This window comes from Podarcis pityusensis (assembly GCF_964106645.2).
Source record: "Podarcis pityusensis genome assembly, chromosome: 5".
Lineage (NCBI taxonomy): Eukaryota > Metazoa > Chordata > Lepidosauria > Squamata > Lacertidae > Podarcis > Podarcis pityusensis.
The window spans coordinates 76,010,153-76,031,644 of NC_138032.1; the positions used below are offsets into that span (position 1 = coordinate 76,010,153).

The 21,492-nt window shown below is 43.6% G+C and overlaps 1 long non-coding RNA gene across 1 annotated transcript in view; it reads left to right on the forward strand.

The window, feature by feature from the left end:
- The first annotated feature begins 979 nt into the window (after nucleotides 1-979).
- Nucleotides 980-21,492, forward strand: part of LOC308477012 — a 62,654-nt gene continuing 42,141 nt past the window's right edge. Inside the window, exon 1 of the long non-coding RNA XR_013986342.1 lies at nucleotides 980-1,226. This is a non-coding gene — a long non-coding RNA (uncharacterized lncRNA). The remainder of the gene's footprint in view (nucleotides 1,227-21,492) is intronic.

Sequence of the window (21,492 nt, forward strand, 5' to 3'; positions counted from 1 at the left end):
GCTGATCTTAAAAGCAATGGATTAGTAGCCAATCCAAAATCCAGAAGATCCTCTTTCTAACTGGAGTTAAGAACATTACAAGCAGGGCTCTAAGTTCTCCATGCCAGAGAGGAGACTATTCCCTGATCCTCCCAATTAGCACCTTTCAATCTGCAGGTTTCATTTCCTCGCCTGCCAGATGGCTGCCTTTTTGATGCACTCTTGACTGTGTATTGCTTCTGTTCTTTTCATTAGCCTAGATACTCCAGGTCAATTGCTGGATATGGGGCTTAATTACCGCTAGGGTGGTGAGTTACCTCAGGAGTGAAAGTGCACAGATTGGGGCAGGAGGGGGGGAGAGAGAGGAGAACTTGCTAGAAGACACTTGCTTAATGACCCACTCTCTGCTAATTATTCACTTGTACAAACAAAACACTCCATGTGCTCTAAAGAAGGGTGTATAGCAAAGCCAGAAAGGGCATGTTGGGTTGAGAAACAGGATAAAATAATTATAGGAAAAGGCAATCCCTTTGGGGGGTTTTCTTTGGCCTCCTGAAGTGGTTTTGATTATCTTTCCCCTCTAAGGAATTCATATTCATGTTAATCAGAGCATCCCAGTAGCAAGCAGAAGACTCTCATTTCCCAAACTTCTGAAAACGGAGTGAGGCATACTGGGGTTTTGCATTTCTCTTGCGTTAAAAATTGGAGGCACGCATCACTATTATGCCTAGGCAGGTTTACTTTTAGCAGGTGCCAGAATATGAGTTCTCAAAGCTTGCAGAAGTAGCAGGGAAATGTTGATCTTTCAGGGTGAGAGGAAAAGGAAAACTCCCAGGTGAGAGCTGGGAGGGACTGCTACCTTCTGTGGGTGGTAAGGGTTAAGAACTACCTTCAAGAGAGGACACTGTATTTTACCTATTTTATTTGTACTTTGCCAACAAAGGTCCATATAGTTAAAGCTATGGTTTTCCCAGTAGTGATGTATGGAAGTGAGAGCTGGACCATAAAGAAGGCTGATCGCCGAAGAATTGATGATTTTGAATTATGGTGCTGGAGGAGACTCTTGAGAGTCCCATGGACTGCAAGAAGATCAAACCCATCTATTCTTAAGGAAATCAGCCCTGAGTGCTCACTGGAAGGACAGATCCTGAAGCTGAGGCTCCAATACTTTGGCCACCTCATGAGAAGAGAAGACTCCCTGGAAAAGACCCTGATGTTGGGAAAGATTGAGGGCACAAGAAGAAGGGGTCGACAGAGGACAAGATGGTTGGAAAGTGTTCTGGTCCATGGGGTCACGAAAAGTCGGACACGACTAAACGACTAAACAACAACAACAACAATTTGTACTTTTTGTAGCTGTTTTTGGTTATTCATTTTCTATTTATGTTAGTTGTCTATATCTTACTGTAGTATGAAAAAAAAGTTTAATAAAGAAACACACACACACCAATCTCCAACGTCTTTATTTTTGGGTGGAATTAGATGAAATTTACAGGCATGGTCATTCTTTCTGAGGATATGAATCCTGCCCAATTTCAAAATAATAGCTGCAGTAGTTTTTTTCTTGGAAAGGGCAGGCAATACTGTTTCAGGAGGATGAAAAAGGCATCACTTAATCTCCTGTGCTATTTTGTGGGTAATTGGTCTGAAAATTGTTGACGTGAGAATGGTAAGAAACTTCCCAAATCACACTCAAATACATCCAAGGTTGTTTTTTTAAAAAAAATAAAATAAAATGTCAGGCCTCTTTAAAGTTGGTTTTGGGATGGGAAGACAAAAACAGAATTTGATTTCTGGATAATATCATCCCCTGTGATTACAAGCTTGACCGTTCAGTCAAAACAGAGCTCTCCCTTCACTCCCTCCCCCATCCCATCGTGGCATCTTCCTTAGAGATGCAAGTCCTGCTCAGAGATGCACTGGGACTGAGGAGCACAGTCATGAAATAACTCCCTTTCTTGATCAAGACATTTCCCTTAAACTAGAGACATGGAATCATAGAATCATAGAATCATAGAATAATAGAGTTGGAAGAGACCACAAGGGCCATCGAGTCCAACCCCCTGCCAAGCAGGAAACACCATCAGAGCACTCCTGACATATGGTTGTCAAGCCTCTGCTTAAAGACCTCCAAAGAAGGAGACTCCACCACACTCCTGGCAGCAAATTCCACTGTCTCTTCCACAGCTCTTACTATCTGGAAGTTCTTCCTAATGTTTAGGTGGAATCTTCTTTCTTGTAGTTTGGATCCATTGCTCCGTGTCCGCTTCTCTGGAGCAGCAGAAAACAACCTTTCGCCCTCCTCTATGTGACATCCTTTTATATATTTGAACATGGCTATCATATCACCCCTTAACCTCCTCTTCTCCAGGCTAAACATGCCCAGCTCCCTTAGCCGTTCCTCATAAGGCATCGTTTCCAGGCCTTTGACCATTTTGGTTGCCCTCCTCTGGACACGTTCCAGTTTCTCAGTGTCCTTCTTGAACTGTGGTGCCCAGAACTGGACACAGTACTCCAGGTGAGGTCTGACCAGAGCAGAATACAGTGGCGCTATTACTTCCCTTGATCTAGATGTTATACTCCTATTGATGCAGCCCAGAATTGCATTGGCTTTTTTAGCTGCCACGTCACACTGTTGGCTCATGTCAAGTTTGTGGTCAACCAAGACTCCTAGATCCTTTTCACATGTACTACTCTCAAGCCAGGTGTCACCCATCTTGTATTTGTGCCTCTCATTTTTTTTGCCCAAGTGCAATACTTTACATTTCTCCCTGTTAAAATTCATCTTGTTTGTTTTTGTCCAGTTCTCTAATCTGTCAAGGTTGTTTTGAAGTGTGATCCTGTCCTTTGGGGTGTTAGCCACCCCTCCCAATTTGGTGTCATCTGCAAATTTGATCAGGATGCCCTTGAGTCCATCATCCAAGTAGTTGATAAAGATGTTGAATAAGACCGGGCCCAAGACAGAACCCTGTGGCACCCCACTAGTCACTCTTCTCCAGGATGAAGAGGAACCATTGATGAGCCCTCTTTGGGTTCGGTCAGTCAGCCAGTTACAAATCCACTGAGTGGTATCATAGTCAAGACCGCATTTTACCAGCTTCTTTACAAGAATATCATGGGGCACCTTGTCAAATGCTGAAATCAAGGTAGGCTACATCCACTGCATTCCCTTCATCTACCAGGCTTGTAATTCTGTCAAAAAACGAGATCAGGTCAGTCTGACATGACTTAATTTTCAGAAATCCATGCTGACTATTGGTGATCACAGCATTCCTTTCTAGGTGCTCACAGACTGTTTGCTTAATGATCTGCTCCAGAATCTTCCCTGGTATTGATGTCAGACTGACTGGGCGGTAATTATTTGGGTCCTCTCTTTTCCCCTTTTTGAAAATAGGGACAACATTTGCCCTCCTCCAGTCTGCTGGGACTTCGCCTGTTCTCCAGGAATTCTCAAAGATGACTGCCAGTGGTTCTGAGATAACATCTGCCAGTTCTTTTAATACTCTTGGATGCAGTTCATCTGGCCCTGGAGACTTGAATACATCTAAACTAGCCAAGTATTCTTGTACTATCTCCTTAGTTATTCTGGGCTGTGTTTCCTCTGCTGAATCATTTGCTCCAAATTCTTCAGGTTGGGCATTGTTTTCTTTATCGGAGAAGACTGAGGCAAAGAAGGCATTGAGGAGTTCAGCCCTTTCTGTGTCCCCTGTTTGCATTTCACCATCTTCTCCTCTGAGTGACCCCACTGTTTCTTTGTTCTTCCTTTTGCTACGAACATACCCATAAAAGCCTTTTTTGTTGCTTTTAACCTCTCTAGCAAGCCTGAGTTCATTCTGTGCTTTAGCTTTTCTGACTTTGTGTCTACACGTGCTGGCTATTTGTTTGAATTCCTCTTTGGTGGTTCCCCCCCCTTTTCCATTTTTTTTACACATCCTTTTTTAATCTTAACTCAGTTAAAAGTTCTTTAGATAGCCACCCTGGCTTCTTTAGGCACCTTCCTTGTTTCCGTCTCATTAGTATTGCCTGAAGTTGTGCTTTTACTATCTCCCTCTTAACAAACTCCCAGCCATCATGAACTCCCTTTCCTTTTAGTATTACTGTCCATGGGATCTCACCCAGCACTTCCCTAAGTTTTATGAAGTCGGCTTTCTTAAAGTCAAGAAATTGAGTCCTAGTATGCTTGGCTGCTCCTTTCCGCTGTATAGTAAACTTCAGAAGAGCATGATCACTCACTCCTAATGATCCTTCCACTTCTACCCCACTAACCAGGACATCAACATTGGTTAGGACCAGATCTAAAATGGCTGTTCCTCTTGTTGCTTCTCCCACTTTCTGGACAACGAAGTTGTCTGCAAGGCCAGTGAGGAATCTGTTTGACCTTATGCTCTTGGCTGAGTTTGACATCCAACAAATATCCGGGTAATTGAAGTCCCCCATTACTACTATCTCCCTTCCTTTTGCATGCTTGGCCATCTGTTCCAGGAAGGCATCATCTATGTTCCCCGTTTGGCTTGGGGATCTATAGTAAACTCCCACAATGAGGTCACTGTTATTCTTCTCTCCCTTAATTTTGACTCAAATGCTCTCACTTTGGCTTTGAGGTTCTAAATCTTGGATCTCTTCACAGATATACACATCCCTGACATATAACGCCACTCCTCCTCCTTTCTTGTCTGGTCTGTTTCTCTGAAATAGATTGTATCCCTCCATTATTACATTCCAATCGTGGGACTTATCCCACCAGGTTTCAGTGATGCCTATTATGTCATATTTAGTTTGCTGTACCAAGAGCTCAAGCTCATCTTGTTTATTTCCCATGCTTTGCGCATTAGTGTACAGACATTGAAGTCCATTAATCATTCCCTTGTGTCTCTTATTTAAGGATTTTTTCCTCCCACCACTAGGTCTGCGTGCTGTTTGCTCCATTTGGTCTATGTTTTTATTTTTCAAGGCTGCTTCCCTCTCCCCACCATCACCATTTTCCTTATGAGGTACACTTGGGGACACAGCTCCACTTTTCGTAGATGCTTCGTGAAGCTTTTAAATATTTATATACCTGAATTGCTGAGTTGCCACAAAGCACTTCAGGTGTTCTGCTCTGAGTCATGCAGCCTCCTGCTTCAACTTCAGAGACAACCCATCTTGCCTTGGGATTTAACCCATGGAGCCATTTCCCCACGAATGGGAGAATGGCACATCTTTTTCCTGCTATGACTGAAGTAGCTTTGGACTTTGTCCAGGGCCCTGCTGCTTCTCCTGATGAAGCTGCAAGATTCTGAGTTTTCCCTTCCTTCATCCTTCGCAATTTCTCATTATTTCCGAGTGGTGAAAGAACAGCCTCCGAAGGAGAAAGCCACTTGTGCTAACAAGTGCGGTAATTAAGAGCTAATGCAATTCAGGTCTTTACATGGGGTGGGGTGGGGGGTGAAAGGAAGAGAAAAGACAAAAGTCGGCCTGAATACTAAGAGCAGAAGGTTTTTTCCAGTCCATTTGCTTTCTGCAGTGGAGTGCTGCACAGCTTAGAGAAAGAAAGAAAAAGGGAGTGACTGAGGAACAGGCAGCAGCAATAGCAATGCTGGAAAAGGGGTGTGGATTAATCCTGGAAACAGGAGCTGTTGACAATTCCATCTGTCTGCATGCACAGAGAAAAAGTAGCTATTGCTTTTATTTCCTTAGTGAAGCCACTCCTAGGGGAAATAGTTGAGTTTCAATAAGAGGAAGCAGAAGGGGAAATTCCAGCTGTGTTGTTATATTGCAGGGCCTCCCGCCCAATTTCCTTACCCCACCACCCTGAGCTACTGTTGCCCATCAGTGGCTAGACCAAGCCAGTATGTGACCCACTCCCTAGCCACCTCTTCTGGCCTCCCTGATCCTTTGCCTGCTTTTGCAATCCCAAACAGGCCACAAAGTGGGAGATTTACTGAGCCTCTACCAGGCTGTGTTCCAGTCTGCTTGCTACCCTAGCTAATTATTTCATGGCATCAGATCTTGTAGGCAAGAGTCTGTTTCACCATGTGTGAGAAGTGGACCACGTCACTGGCAGTTAAGAACTGCCTTTCAAAATTCACAGCTATATTCTGATTCTTGGGGCTTCCGAGTACCTTTTTGCAACCTAACTTATCCCCACATTTTTGAAAACTTGGAAACTTTTGCTTTTTAAGTTTTTATTTTATTTTGCAAATATTAGAACGATATAAAACTTTTCTTTCCCAAGCCTACGTGACTTTCCTGAAATCATACCATATCAGTGCCTGAAGGAGAGAAATGCAAAAGAGGAGCACTATTCATAAACGTCCCCTTCATGGATCACTGCCTTGCCGTGGTGAAGGGGCTTGAATAACTCAGAGAAGCTATGAGCTATGCCGTGCAGGGCCACCCAATATGGACAGGTCATAGTGGAGAGTTTTGACCAAACGTGATCCACCTGGAGCAGGAACTGGCAAGCCACTCCAGTATCCCTGCCAAGAAAACTCCATGGACAAAGACAACAGGCATATAAAAGTTATGACGCTGGAAGATGAGCCCCTCAGGTCGGAAGGCGTCCAACATGCTACTGAGGAAGAGCGGAGGACAAGTACAAGTAGATTCAGAGCTGATGAAGCGGCTGGGCCAAAGCCGAAAGGACGCTCAGTTGCGGATATGCCTGGAAGGGAAAGGAAAGTCCAATGCTGTAAAGAAAAATATTGTATAGGAACCTGGAATGTAAGAACCATGAACCTGGGTAAGTTGGATGTGGTAAAAAATGAGATAGCAAGAATAAATATTGACATCCTGGGCATCAGTGAACTAAAATGGACGGGAATGGGTGAATTCAGTTCGGATGACCATCATATCTACTACTGTGGGCAAGAATCCCGTAAAAGAAATGGAGTGGCCCTCATAGTCAACAAAAGAGTGGTGAAAGCTGTACTGGGATGCAATCTCAAAAATGATAGAATGATCTCGATACGAATCCAAGGCAGACCTTTAAACAACACAGTAATCCAAGTTTATGCACCAACCACTGGTGCTGAAGAAACTGAAATTGACCAATTCTATGAAGACTTACAACACCTTCTAGAAATGACACCAAAGAAGGATGTTCTTCTCATTATAGGGGATTGGAATGCTAAAGTAGGGAGTCAAGAGATAAAAGGAACAACTGGCAAGTTTGGCCTTGGAGTTCAAAATGAAGCAGGGCAAAGGCTAATAGAGTTCTGCCAAGAGAACAAGCTGGTCATTACAAACACTCTTTTCCAACAACACAAGAGACGACTCTACACATGGACATCACCAGATGGGCAGCATCGAAATCAGATTGATTATATTATCTGCAGCCAAAGATGGAGAAGCTCTATACAGTCAGCAAAAACAAGACCTGGAGCTGACTGTGGCTCAGATCATCAGCTTCTTATAGCAAAATTCAAGCTTAAACTGAAGAAAGTAGGAAAAACCACTGGGCCGGTAAGATACAATCTAAGTCAAATCCCTTATGAATACACAGTGGAAGTGAGGAACAGGTTTAAGGATTTAGATTTGGTGGACAGAGTGCCTGAAGAACTATGGATGGAGGCTCGTAACATTATACAGGAGGCAGCAACTAAAACCATCCCAACGAAAAGGAAATGCAAGAAAGCAAAGTGGCTGTCCAACGAGGCCTTACAAATAGCGGGGGAGAGAAGGCAAGCAAAATGCGAGGGAGATAGTGAAAGATACAGGAAATTGAATGCAGATTTCCAAAAAATAGCAAGAAGAGACAAGAAGGCCTTCTTAAACGAGCAATGCAAAGAAATGGAGGAAAACAATAGAATGGGAAAAACCAGAGATCTGCTCAAGAAAATTGGAGATATGAAAGGAACATTTCATACAAAGATTACCATAATAAAAAACAAAAGTGGAAAGGACCTAACAGAAGCAGAAGACACCAAGAAGAGGTGGCAAGAATACACAGAGGAACTATACCAGAAAGAAATGGATGTCTTGCATACCCCAGGTAGTGTGGTTTCTGACCTTGAGCCAGACATCCTGGAGAGTGAAGTCAAATGGGCCTTAGAAAGCACTGCTAATAACAAGGCCAGTGGAAGTGATGATATTCCAGCTGAACTATTTAAAATTTTAAACAATGATGCTGTTAAGGTGCTACACTCAATATGCCAGCAAATTTGGAAAACTCAGCAGTGGCCAGAGGATTGGAGAAGATCAGTCTACATCCCAATCCCAAAGAAGGGCAGTGCCAAAGAATGCTCCAACTACCGCACAATTGCACTCATTTCACACGCTAGCAAGGTTATGCTTAAAATTCTACAAGGCAGGCTTAAGCAGTATGTGGACCGAGAACTCCCAGAAGTGCAAGCTGGATTTCGAAGGGGCAGAGGAACCAGAGACCAAATTGCAAACATGCGCTGGATTATGGAGAAAGCTAGAGAGTTCCAGAAAGACATCTACTTCTGCTTCATTGACTATGCAAAAGCCTTTGACTGTGTCGACCACAGCAAACTATGGCAAGTTCTTAAAGAAATGGGAGTGCCTGATCACCTCATCTGTCTCCTGAGAAATCTCTATGTGGGACAAGAAGCTACAGTTAGAACTGGATATGGAACAACTGACTGGTTCAGAATTGGGAAAGGAGTACGACAAGGCTGTATATTGTCTCCCTGCTTATTTAACTTATATGCAGAATTCATCATGCGAAAGGCTGGGCTGGATGAATCCCAAGCCGGAATTAAGATCGCCGGAAGAAATATCAATAACCTCAGATATGCAGATGATACAACCTTGATGGCAGAAAGTGAGGAGGAATTAAAGAACCTTTTAATGAGGGTGAAAGAGGAGAGCGCAAAATATGGTTTGAAGCTCAGCATCAAAAAAATGAAGATCATGGCCACTGGTCCCATCACCTGCTGGCAAATAGAAGGGGAAGAAATGGAGGCAGTGAGAGATTTTACTTTCTTGGGCTCCATGATCACTGCAGATGGTGACAGCAGTCACGAAATTAAAAGACGCCTGCTCCTTGGGAGAAAGGCGATGGCAAACCTAGACAACATCTTAAAAAGCAGAGACATCACCTTGCCAACAAAGGTCCGTATAGTTAAAGCCATGGTTTTCCCGGTAGTGATGTATGGAAGTGAGAGCTGGACCATAAAGAAGGTTGATCGCCGAAGAATTGATGATTTTGAATTATGGTGCTGGAGGAGACTCTTGAGAGTCCCATGGACTGCAAGAAGATCAAACGCATCCATTCTTAAGGAAATTAGCCCTGAGCGCTCACTGGAAGGACAGATCGTGAAGCTGAGGCTCCAATACTTTGGCCGCCTCATGAGAAGAGAAGACTCCCTGGAAAAGACCCTGATGTTGGGAAAGATGGAGGGCACAAGGAGAAGGGGACAACAGAGGACAAGATGGTTGGACAGTGTTCTCGAAGCTACAAACATGAGTCTGACCAAACTGCGGGAGGCAGTGGAAGACAGGAGTGCCTGGCGTGCTCTGGTCCATGGGGGTCACGAAGAGTCAGACACGACTAAATGACTAAACAACATTCATAAACATGAGTGAGCATTATAAACATTTCAATAGTAAGAGGGACCCATCACATTCTGCTGAAGCAAGTTCCATCTGTTCCTTTCTAATACAGCTTGTCATATTTAACGTAACTTCAGAACTGGAATCAGAAGGTAGAAAGAACATCATAAACGCTAAAACAATTTTGTGTGTGCTGTGCATCAGAACATTACTTTAGAAGTGAAGGTCTTAGACCTCAAAGTTCCGATTAAGAATATGGGCACTCACAGAAAACCTTCACCTTAGAATGTGATAAAAAGGGGCCCCAGAAGCTCTGGGAATGAAATACATAGCTGCACATTTAAGAGATGAAGTGCATAGTTCTTATGTTAGGAGAGGAAGTTATGGAAATGCATAAAATATATGCAAAAGGTGATTGTAGGGTTGTCCCCTTTTCCTATGAGTTCACTGGTTGACAGCAGCTTTCTAGCATGGCAGGTTTAGAAGACAGCAGACAATGGACATCTAGGGATGTTAGTTCCAGAATATTGTGGGCTTCCTATACCTGCAGAGTGATGCCAGTTCTTTGTAAAGAAGTGGGGTGGACATGTGTGGCCAACAACCATAACCTATTCCCTTTTGACTCCAAGGATGACTATTGTAATGCCATCTAGAGCTCCTTGGAAATGGCATGGAAGTAAAGTTGTTGCTGGAATGTTGGTGAGCATTGATGTTTATTGGCTCCGGTTCTAGGACTCTGTCAACAGCTTGGAGGTGCACATATTACCCAATTAGCTAGGGTTGCCATACATCTGGAATTTCCATTGGAAACAGAGTCTGGGTAGAAATTGCTGAAACGTCCAGGAAAATTGGGACATGTGGCAACCCCTGTTGACAGTGTCGTTTTTGACAATTCCCCTTAAAAATAGCTCCAAAACTTTGATTTTTTCCGAGCAAATCCAATTATAAGATTTTCACTAATTGAGGGTTTTCCCAATAATGGTAAAGAAATGGAGATCTGGAAATGGTAGCCACACTTCTCAAAGGCTAATAAATGTAAGACTTGTTCTAGTTTTTTTTTTGGGGGGGGGTCCTCAGTAAATTAACAGAGATGAGTCTCTTGGGTTCTGCTGGATATATATTACTCCCAGAAATTTGATAGAAATGCATATGCCCCTCATATATATATGCAACCCTTTTAGGACTGCCATAGCAGGCATAAAGCTTTCCTGTAAATTATACAGGGTATTTCAAGAAATGTACAGGAAGTGATAGCTTTCAGTTAAATTACTCAGCAGTGGGAAGAGAACACAAAGCAGGGATTTCTCATTAATCTAGTGAAAGAGGGAGGTGTGCCTCATAGTTCAGCTTGTCACCTTCCATTGTTTGCCTGTCAAATTTTTGAGACGTATGCATCTTCCACATCATTCCAGCACTGCAGCTCATTAGATTTCCTCATTCACAGGGACAAACTCCTACTCTGAGCCACCAACTTTGCTTTCCTCGCAGCTCAAATGGAATTTAAGTCTCCTTACAGACACCGAAGATCTATATCAGGGGAAGGGAACCTGCAGCCCCTTCAGATGGTGTGGGACTCCAACTCTCATCATCCTCTGGAAGCATAGCCAAAGGCCAGAAGCAATGGGACTTGCAGTCCAGTAACATCCAGAGAGTTACAACTTCCCCATCCAGGAAGTAGACTATATACACGTTTATTTCACCCTGTTGCTGTAATTGACCAGTCTGCATGTGGATGTTGAAGGAAAGAAATTGCAGAAGTTGCTTTCCCTGACCCACAAGATCCCTGGCTCTGTTTTACATGTTTGAATCGTCTTAATTTTCGTTTTGTTCTCTTTTATATGCTTTTGTATCATTGCTTTGTGGGTTTTAGGTTGTGCTTCTGTTTTAATGATGTCCTGTTTGTTTTTTAGACTGTACACTACTTGGGGATTTTTTAAATATTAAGTGGTATATAAGTGGTCTTAAATACAGTGGTATCTCGGGTTAAGTACTTAATTCATTCCGGAGGTCCGTTCTTAACCTGAAACTGTTCTTAACCTGAAGTACCACTTTAGCTAATGGGGCCTCCTGCTACCACCGCGCCGCCGGAGCACAATTTCTGTTCTCATCCTGAAGCAAAGTTCTTAACCTGAAGCACTATTTCTGGGTTAGAGGAGTCTGTAACCTGAAGCGTATGTAAGCTGAAGCATATGTAACCCGAGGTACCACTGTAAACAAATCTATCTATCAGGGAGCACTAACTGGCTACAGTTCTCAGTTCAGCACCTGCCCTATGGTAGGCCTATGTTTACCTTTACATAATGTGTCAGATGACCCTCAGCTTCCTAGTGAGCTGAGAGGTCCCAGTGCTTTGGGACAATGTCAATCCTTTATCCATTAGTAAATGCAGGGGATGTCACAGCACCACGGGGGTGGGGGGCGGGAAGCAATCTTTATGAATTCCATTCCAGCAGTAATGCACATTAGATCTTCTGGCTCACTTTCTGCTGCTTAAGTCAATCCTTTGAGTGTTAGCTTGCTGTGAGATAATATTTTAAAAAGCCATTACCACCCAATCCATGCTATTGAAATGAGATCAGTCTTCTCAAAAGTGTTAATAACTCATCAACACCCATTAAGGAGGTGGTTGATTTAAGAGATGTTTGACTGGGGAAACAAAGTTGGTTTCTATTGGTCTAATTCATTGATGGTTAAGGTGTGCCAGAAATTGATTGCTAGGCATCAGTTTGCTTACATACCACACTGCCTGTAGCAAATTGCAAATGATGGTGATGGAATAGGAAGATGGATTTGGAACACTAATTCCCCCTTGTGTACAACTTCTGTCTTCTTCCCTTTATATAATTGAAGTGCCTTTTCAACGACTTGTGCACTGTATGGAAGCCTTGCTGCATTTGTGTACGGGGTTCTGCTGGCCTCCTCCTCCCCAGGAATAATAGCAAGTGCACCTTTTTCTGTGTAAAGGAGCCAAGCTTTATCTCAGCAGGCAGAGATGATGGAAACTTTGCAACAAAAGAGCAGGAACCAGTCTATACACCCTTAGGTGCCAAAGATGGAGCAAGGACCAAACTAGCATTGGGGAGGAGCTTCAGGGTTCCATAAATGCAGTTCAGGGACGAGTCTAGGGGGCCAGGATTCCAAAATCAAGAGCTGCAAACCAAGACTGCGCAGGAGCATGAAGTCATCACAACAACAAGCCCTGTCTGCCCACCATATTTCCCCAACAGAGGTGGGGAAAGTTCAGCTACTCACATTCATACCTGCCCTGCTGAGAACTCCTGTCCTGAAGTTAGGTGTGCCTTCTTGGGGGCTGGATCTCCTGTTGCCTCCTGAGATGCTGTCAGTGCCTCAGAAACAAGGCCTGACTTTCCTGCACACCTGACAATATCTGCTATGATGCTTACCCCCCTTACTGCTATGATGCCTCCCTGCCTCCTCACCCCAAGCCTAGGAATGGGGGAGATGTGCGAAATTCAGAGGGAGAATCTCAACAGAGGGGCCTGGCTCTGAGTCAGGTTTCATGACACCTAGAAAACTTGCTCACTTACAAAAGAAACTTTTGAGGACAAAGGGCAAGGTTTGGTGAAACGGATGCCTAAGTCACACAAATGATTATCATGCATGTGAGGAGCAGCTTGGAGGGCATAGGAGCCAACTCCTAGGGGCCAAGATCCCTTTGCCCCCCCCCCATAAAATATTTAAGGGGGCCAATCCCCCAAAGTTGATGGACATTGCCATTCAAATGCTGTGCGTGCAATGCATCATGTGATCAGTTATGTGGGGCAGGGCTTGCAGACACATATCTGAAAACCTCTGGAAGAGAAATATTTAAGCTGCCATCCCAGGTACTCTCATTTCTTTGAGTAAGTTCCCTTGAAACCATGAGTTACTACCCATGAAGGATTGGGCTTGAGCTCTACCCTTCTGAATAAGGCAAACCACAGCAACAACACAAAAGGTGCCCTGTGTGCTCATTTCTCTGCTTGTATTTATTTAGCTCTAGCGCTCACTGCACATTAACTAATTACACACAGTTAAATGTACTATTCTTTTCAGACTATTGAACATCACATTTGTAGTTCATTAGCATGCAAATGGCTCTAAGCTGATTGTCTCCTTGGCCACACTGCTCCATAGCTCACAGGATAAAAAGTAGCAAAGGTTCAACAATAATGGGTTTCATTGTTACTTAAAAGAGATTGGTGATTAGCAAAGAACTGTATGTATGTGTGTAGCTATCAGGAATTAATTTCCCTTTGTTTATTATTGTGGCTGTTTTGATTACAGGGTACTTGATGTTCTTTTGAAAAGTATATACTTTCACCCATTGTCTGGTACTAGAGAAAGATACTTGTCTTCAGCTTATTCCTGGTCACCTTTTGACTCAACAATCTATGGGTAGTCTGGGTACTCTGTTTTTGTAGGATTAAAAGAAAACAAAAAACCAAGTAAAACGTCAAGTGGCTTGCTGCAGTCACAATATAGCCAGGGGTGCGACTGCACACATAGAGGCTCCTCCACTCATTTGGGAGCCCAATGTATCCAGGGCTCTTCAACATACACAATTGCCTCTGTGAGTACAGAGCACTTCAACTAGAGCCAGGGCTTTTTCAGCCGTGGCTCCGATCTGGTGGAACACTCTGTCACAAGAGACCAGGGCCCTGCGGGACTTGACATCTTTCCGCAGGGCCTGCAAGACAGAGCTGTTGCACCAGGCCTTTGGCCAGGGCACAGCCTGACTCCCTCCCTCGGCAATCTTTGCGGAGCTCTGGCCCAATGGTTGCCAGTGGCTTGAATTAATTAATTTTATAACGAATGATTTTAGAGTGCTGTTTGTGCTGTACTTTTGTACTGTTTTATTGTTGTTAGCCGCCCTGAGCCCGGCTTCGGCTGGGGAGGGCGGGATATAAATAAAATTTATTATTATTATTATTTATACTTTTGTTCAATGAGTGGAAGTAAAGGGTGGAGCCAGGAGGACAGGGACAGAGCCAGCAGTACAGTCCTGCTACCCTTTAATCCAGGGGTTGTAATTTTTTTTGAACAAGAGGGGAAATTTGGAATTTTGAGAGAAGGCTGTTGGTGCCAGTCGCAACATGGCTGCCCATAGGGGGGCATGTCATAACACAACATGGCTACCATGATGGTTGGGGCACTGCAGAACACAAAATTAGAGAGAAGACAGTCATTTCTGCTACCTGCCCCCCATCAACCTGATGCTTCCATTGGGAAGTCTGTTGTGTCCTGATTATGGAGATACAGCTGTTAAAGAATTCTGTTTTCCTCAATGAAAACCTGAAGCCAAAGCTTACACTTACCATCAACTAAGACCCATTAAACACAAAGAGGCTTAATTTTGAATGGCTTTAGGTCGTGTGTAGCAGGAGACATGTCAAAGCTTCTTTGCAGGGTTTTCAAAGTTTAACTTTGGCATTTGTGGAGGAGCTATTTAACTTCCACTCACACTTGTTTTGTCATAGTATTTGCAAAACATAACTCCTAGGGAGTACTTGATCTAGGATAAATCCTCCACAGGAAAGACACACCTTAGTTGCCAGGAAAAAAGGAAGGAGATTACAAGGCCTCCTAGAAGATGAGAAAAAACCAGTAAAAGTGCACCTATTGGGGAAGGAAAATGGTAACTAGTGATGAGAACTTTAGCACAATAATAGAGACGTGCAAGAAACTGATAGATGAAGTGAATGTAGAACTTAAAGTACCTAGACAAACCACACAACAGAAAAACAATGCTTATCATCCCAACCAATCTACAGATGAACTCTGCTGCTGGTCCATCTACATTCCTTACCTAGATTCACATGTATCTACACTGAGCATTCATTTCAGCAGTTGAAACCAACTTGTCTTCTGTTTGCTAAAACTACATCTATCTTGGATGCACCAGGAAAAGGATTTTCAAACGCTTGTCAGTTCCATTCAGGAGCTTTGCAACTTTGAAAAGTTAGGGGATGAATCTGTTACATGGTGTGAATTGTGAGCAAAACGGCATACCAAAGAAATTGGATGGTCATTGTGTAACATTTGCAACATGAGCGTTACTGAACTATTAGACCCAACTGTTCCCTGCTGTTAGAATGCCCATCCTTATAGCACTTTCTCTCCTACTTACAACTTGTGCAACTGAACAATCCTTTAGCAATTTGCACAGGGTGAAGACATGGTTGCATTCAACAATGAGTGAAGATCGATGGTCTGGCTTGTGTTTGTTGCGTATCCACATAGAGAGGTTGAAGATCTATTCCAAGGAAAACTGATAAAAGCAGTTATTGACCATTTTGACCAAGACCCTCAAAGACTCCAGTTTTTGTTGAAAGAATGACCCACTTTGTATTATATTTTCTTTTATGTTTCAGACAAGCATTAACAAAGAAGTCTGACTGGTTTCAGACCTTAGGTCTGCCATTCACCACAGCCAAGGCAGATTCTGTGTAGAAGGTGTGAAAACCTGCTTTTATGGTTTTTAATTTGGCTTAGATTCCATTTTTGTTCAATGGACAAATGGAAGGTGTTATATCCTTTTAGTGCCTTATTCTGTTATTCTGAAATAGACAACGTTAGAAGTTAGTTTTGAAATATGTAATCTCTTATGATGAAGTAAATCACCAACAGAAACAGCCCACCCTTGTTTCCCGTTGCTTCTCTTCAGTGCCATGTAACAGTCCATGGGATTCAGTTGTGTAAAGACTGCAAAGAGTCAAGTCAACAACCACAAACTGCAAGTCATAGACCTTGCCTCCCACCACCCCAAATTATTCCTGCAGACACCCATGGGGAGGGGCCATAATTCAGTATTGAGTTGAAGGTCCTTAGCTACAATCCCTAGCTCAAAGGGTCAGACAGCAGGTGGCGGTGAGAACGACCCTCTGCCTATGATTGCAGATAGCCTAATGCCAGCCAAAGGAGATAACACTGGACAGATGAGCAAATATCCCATCCTGGTAGAAGGCAGCGGCCTATGTTCCCAGTTAGTAGACCAAGGAGAAAGGCAGAATCAGGGCTGGATTTAGGTTTGAGGCCCTAAACTACTTTAGGTAATGGGGCCCTTTATATGGCCAGCTGTCCTTTGTCAACAACAAATTGTCGCTGCTTTTTGTGTTGAATATATGCTATATGGTAATCTATGGACCTAATAGGTATCTAAAGCCATTTGCCACTGTTGCTGTATGTAGGTTTTGTTTTATTTGTTTTTTATCTTATATTTTGGAAATGTACATCCAGGTTTTCCCTTTATATTTTTTTGGGGCCCCCTAAGCTATAGCTTGTTTAGCTTATACGTAAATCCGGCCCTGCCGCAGAATCTATGATGAATGGAAAGTAGTGAATGGAGACTCCCTCAAATGATGTCTTTATATCACCTTTGGTTTGCTGACTCAGGTGCTGGCAGCTTCAGCCCTTGGTGCCCGCTTAATCTGCGAAAGGAACACAGCAAGGACATGTCAGCTTAGCATGCAAGGGTAACACAGCAAGGACTCTCCATCTCGTTTAGTCGCTTTGTGCCTCGTTGCACTCTTGGGGCGTGCTGTCATTTCTCGGTTTGCTGAGTGCATCTTGGCTCTGTCCATACACCCTGCAGCCCAAGGTTACATCTGAATTAACATTTCTCTTGCTCTTTGGAATGTGGCATTGAAAATAATACAGATTGCATAAATCTGCCCACCCCACACAAAACACCTTCAGGAGGCTGGGGCAGGCAAGGGTGAAGAGGACATGCCATTAAACTTTTAAATAAAAGCGCTCTCATTGCTGTACCCAAGGATAAGCTTGGTGCTGAGATTATTCCTGATCCACTGGCATAGCCATGGTAGCTTTTGCTCATTATACACAGCCCTCTGGGAATAAGGCCTGCAAAGTGGATATCTCCCAGAGATATCAAAGCTGGTTAACTAGACCTTGCACATCAGGGATCCATTGGGGTTTTAAATCCTTGGAAGGGTGGCAAATGGAAACTGTAATTTGACAAAACATAGCGGCATGAGTAATATGGAGTGATGCATATTAATTGCCAGGCATAATGGCTTGAGCAGGCAATTATGTTTCTGACTTTGTTAGTCTTTAAAAGTGCTACTACTGTTCTTTGTGTTCTTTTGCTAAAAATGCACTATGATCTAGTTTACATAGTTGTGAGAATAATAATAATAAAAGCCTATAAAACACATCAGCAAACTTAAAATGCTGTTACAAAATGGAGGACAGTGCAAGGCAAGGTTCAGATGAGAACTTGGTGTGCAGAGTTCATAGGTAGCACAGAAGCAAAGGTGACACCCTGATTGTACACCTTCCGCAAGCAAGCCTGTCCCAGCAAACAGCCACACATTGGATTTGATAAGGAAAAGTCCAAAGTTTATCAGCCTGAATATCCTTGTGTCCCAGATATTTTATTTGCTTTGCTTTGCTTTGCTTTGCTTTGCTTTGCTTTGCTTTGCTTTGCTTTGCTTTGCTTTGCTTTGCTTTGCTTTGCTTTGCTTTGCTTTGCTTTGCTTTGCTGGGTTTTTCATTATTCCAAACCAGCCCTAAATCAAAATCAGCGTCAGACGTTTTATTATTATCACTGTGTGTTTACTAGTATTACTTTTATATCCATTCCACTTTTCCTCCAATGAGCTCATGGCAGCCTGGATGGTCTCCTTTCCTCCATGTAATCCTTACAACAACCGTGTGAAGTAGGTTAGGCTGAGAGACAGGGATTGGTTCAAGGTCACATAGTGGACTTCATGTCTGAGTGGGGATTTTAACTCTGATACCCTAGGTCTTAGTCCACTTTAAAACTAGATCTGTATGTATGAGCTAGTTGAGATTCCTGCATTGCAAGGGGTTGGCATTCCATTGTCAGGAGTCCAGTCCCCGGCTTGATAACACAGCAAGCGTAGTTAATTAAAAAGGATGATTTATTGTCATAGCTCCGAAAGCAACAGACCTTTTGCTTCCTATCCTGCAGCCCTCCCATTGGCCGAGACCTCGGACTGAGTGAGTCAGCTCCCGCCTCTTCCCCATTCTCCAAGAGGCTGTCTCTTAACTCTTTCCAACCTGTTTGTGCTTCCGGCAAAGCAGCATAACTCCCCCCTTCCCCTGACAGCTCGGGGTAGGCAGGAATCGCAGGCGGGCGGCACACCAAATGTCACCCCCCTTGGAGATGACACCTGGAGCGGTCCATCCCCCACCTCCCCAACATTGCTTCGCCCCTGTGTCCATAGGAGGATGGTGAAAACAACAGAACTGACCTTACCCCGTGGTCTCATTGGCCACAAAAACCCATATCTTCCCCTCAAGAACTTTTCAGCTTCCTGATCAGAACAACTGCTTCAAACAGAAAGCAGCCATTTTACCCAGAAAGCATAATACAGTGGTACCTCGGGTTACATACGCTTCAGGTTACAGACTCCGCTAACCCAGAAATAGTACCTCGGGTTAAGAACTTTGCTTCAGGATGAGTACAGAAATTGTGGTTCGGCGGCGCAGCGGCAGCAGGAGGCCCCATTAGCTAAAGTGGTGCTTCAGGCTAAGAATAGTTTCAGGTTAAGTACGGACCTCCGGAACGAATTAAGTACTTAACCCGAGGTACCACTGTAGCGGGAACACTGCTTCACAGATGCTAACCGTCCAATCTGTAAGATCAAAACTTTCAGGGGAAATGATGGAGATAGCTAGCCAGCTAGCCAGCTGCAGACTCTGGCACAGGCCTGTGAGAGTGGCTTGAATAAGGTGTGTTGAGTTGGCTCAAAGTACGAAGAAGTGCTCTTTTTCCCGACATAAAGCAATGTCATTCATGCTCTGCCCATATTTGGTACTTTTTGGGGTGCAGTGTGGCTGGTGCTAAGCAGTGCGATTGGCATTTTCAAGAAGAAGGAAGACAAATATCTTAAAGGCCTTCCAGCTGTGAATGATTCAAGTTGCAAGTGCCTTGGAGAAGACTAGAGAAAGATCTGTCTGACAGCTTGTATTGAAGTCAAAGGAGGGCTTTGAGCAGTTCTGAGGAAATTCTCTTTCGCAGAAGCGCTAAGAGAAACACTCAGGAAAAGGATGTCATACCTTTTGTGTCGGGACTGTCATCTGGCACCCACTTCTTCCATTACCTGCCACACTTTGTGCTCCCACAAGATGAAATGCCACAATTCCTGTTTCAAGGATAAGATAGGTTGGGGGAGGGAGGGTTAGACATCAATCAACGATGTTTTGCGAAAGAGAGAGAATTAGAACGGAATGGTATAGAGGCAAGAACCACAGCCGAAAGTCTGAGCTGTCTGCCAGGTTCATTAAAGTAGGAGGTGGATACAGCAGGTCAAAACAATAGACAACAGGGTAACAGGACAGGTTCACAGGGATCAAAAGCATGCCATATGATACCAGCAGCTGCTCATTCTAAACAGGAATGAAATTAGGCCTCAGTTCCTATTCCCACCTGCTGTGTTCTAGCCTCTATTTAGACAATATATGCAAATAAAGCCATTGTTCCTTGTGACTATATGAACCATTTTTAGCCATTCCAGAATTCCAGCAACTGTGTATGCAAGGCAAGCCTAAGAGCAACATGCCACAATTTTATTTATGATCCTACCTTTCGTCCAAGAAGTTGGAAGGGTCATGCATACTTCTCCCCCTCTCCCTTTCATCCTCACAACAACCCTGTGAGGTCGATTAGGCTAAGAGACAGCGGACTCAGCTGTAAAGCTGCAAATAAAACGTGTTAAGTGTGTTGTAAAGTGTATTATACAAAAGTGACAAAAGATGGAGATGGTGAGGTATGGCAAATTCAATATATCTTTCCAAATGTTCCTTATAAAAGCATTTCCACAGTGTTTTTTTATATGTGTAGATTCCACCAGTGACTAGCTGAGGGTCACGCAGAGAACCTCGTGGCTCAGTGAGGATTTGAGCCCTGGACTCCCAGGTACTAATCCAACATTCTAACACAGTGGCTCCCATTAACCATCTTCACTTCCTTCTGATGGAGTTCTCTCTAGCTGTGGCTGGGTATATGACTTCTGTGAGAACACTTTCATGGTTGATCAGCTGATATGTAAGACTGGTTCTGAGCTCTGCCAGGTAGGTCATCATGGCTTATCAGGATCATTTGCTTTTTTCTTTTGCTTTTTTTAAAAAAGACAAATCCCTAGCTAGTTATCAGAATGGCAAAGAACTGAACCTCTCTATTCAGAGGCAGTATCTCTCTGTTTACCAGATGCTAAACAGCAGGAGACCTCAACATGTGCCCTGCCTGAGTCAGGGAGCAACAGCATGGAGGGAGCCAGGAATCAGACATCCAGGTCTGATCCAAAACTGAACACCTCTGTTCAGTTTTAGGTGAGCTGATTCCAATGAATCTCTGGCATTGGTTTTCGGCTGATGGTGACAATTTTGCTTTTTTTATTGAGCCATTTGTCTGCATTTCTTGGGCTACTTTAAAGCATTCGTTTTCATTTTGGGTCACGTTGCCTTGTTTGCAATTTTATGAAAACCACCTTGTGGAATTTCTGCAACCGTAAACCGTAAACCAATTTACCACATTTTTACGAAGAAATAAACAAGTGTTTGGTCTTCGCTCAGTCAGTGGCTTGAGAGAGCTGCAAGGCAACCACTCTCTTAACAATGGGAACAAGGTGGTGGCAGTACTGTCAGCCAAGGAAGGCTGAAAAGGAAATTGCTGAACTTCAGCCTGCATAGCCATTCTCAGGGTGATGGATGACATTTTAACAGTCGCAGCTGTCACAGACCTTTGTCTGTTCCCTTGGCCAGCAGTAAATGCTTCTGCTAAAGCAGTCAACATTTCCTCAAGAACTGAGTATAAATCTGAGCAAACTACACATTCTAGAATTGTGCAATATATATATATTTGTCAGTTCTTAGGCTATGACAATTGTTTGCCAGCTCCCTCCTGCATCAGGTCAGGAGTCCACATGAGTCCAGTCCCTTGTCATCTCCCTTGTCAAGCTGGCTTCCGTGGTCAGCTTAGTCATTGCAGTGGATGTGCCAGTTGGCAGTCAGACAGCCTGAGCAGAA